Below are 1,530 nucleotides of genomic sequence, written 5' to 3'. Positions count from 1 at the left end.
TATATGAGTAGCAAAATAAATAGATATAGCATATCAGAACCTTGAGCTATACACAAGTAACCCATCAGTTCATCCCCACCAGAACAGAACCGGCAGTCCACCCTCATATAATAAGAAGTCATACTATCCTAAAAAGAAGAAGAAAAATCCAGAGCAGCACAACCACCCTCCCCTTTCAAACATCAAGCTACTCCCTAATTTATACAGAAGCATTGATGACATACATTGTTCGGCGGGGATCCATCTGTTGCTTCCCGGTAACACTATAGTTAGGTGTGGTACGGTCAATGAGTCCAAGTTGGTCACAAAAAGGGATCGGGTTGCACAAACTGCTTGCAAACTACGATTTTTGTATTCGGTGGACCGCTGTCCAAAGGTTTCCGATAAAGGCCGGTGCACGTGCAAGCCAGCTCAAGAAAGCCATGGCGGTAGCGTTCATGAAGCTTGCACATGGATTTACGGAGCAAGCTCCGAAATCATTGGAAAGGAGAGTGGTGATAGCTGCTGATCCACACGCTGCACTGAAGATGAGTGTACCTGTGACCTACGAACAAAACATCAAGGTTAAAAGCGGATCGTTTTTACTTTTTAGGAGAGAATCTTGTGTATCTTTCTTTCTCCTAAAATTATAATTTGCCTATTCAAAACGCAATGCATGACAGACAGATGGTTTGTTGTTTTGCTTGAGGTGCCTGAGAAAATATGACTTACCCAGTCCCCGACGGCAAGTATGATGACAGCCCGGGCAGTTCGGAAGGAACGTTTGACAACAATTGCTTAGGCATCGAGAATGGCCACGGCGAGGCTCCACAGGCATTGCACACTTGCTGCTGCTACGAGTTAGCTGATCAAACGAACACGAATAAGTTCATCTACAAAAGGGCAAACAAACAAATAAAAATCACCTATTCTGAGTTGTAACAGCAACATCATAAGTGAAAAAACCGTCAATTTGTGCCATCTAATTGGGTCACGGAAATAAGGTGCACTAACATACTAGTACTTGTTTCGTATATATAGTTCTCAATATACTGTACTACCCCCAAACACTAGATTTTCAAATGTTTTCCTCAAGGAAGGAAATGTATGCACATGATTGTCCATTACAAACTGCATGCATATGCAGATCAGACTCCTGATTTTCGCACCAATGCTGAACATTGCAGCACCCAAACAAGACATCTAAGATAACATCACAGGACACAGGGAGCATGATCTACTCGTACTGCCTCTTTCAGGATGCCAGACTAGAAGATCCAAAAAGGCGTAGACATATCGAAATGCGCGAATAAATATGAGCATTTCAGTTTGGAGAATTAAGGAGGACTCAATAATAATTTCTAATGGGAAACTTATGTCTTGCAGAGAGAGACAGTACTGGGGAATTGGCCAATGCACTGTACGTACTACTCCCAACACTAAATGCAGATCTCGAATACGCCGCGGTTGGTGTATCATTGCATTGATAGAGAGAAGAACTTACACAGTGGCGTCACGGCCGCGTACACAAGAAGGCGTGGCCGTGACACA

At 43.3% G+C, this 1,530-nt stretch overlaps 1 pseudogene; it reads right to left on the bottom strand.

The window, feature by feature from the left end:
• Positions 1-340: 340 nt before the first annotated feature.
• Positions 341-1,530, bottom strand: part of LOC119358372 — a 24,757-nt pseudogene continuing 23,567 nt past the window's right edge.

Source organism: Triticum dicoccoides, chromosome 2A, assembly GCF_002162155.2.
Source record: "Triticum dicoccoides isolate Atlit2015 ecotype Zavitan chromosome 2A, WEW_v2.0, whole genome shotgun sequence".
Lineage (NCBI taxonomy): Eukaryota > Viridiplantae > Streptophyta > Magnoliopsida > Poales > Poaceae > Triticum > Triticum dicoccoides.
The sequence above is the reverse complement of the archived record's forward strand: the minus strand, read 5'-3'. Positions and strand labels throughout refer to the sequence as shown.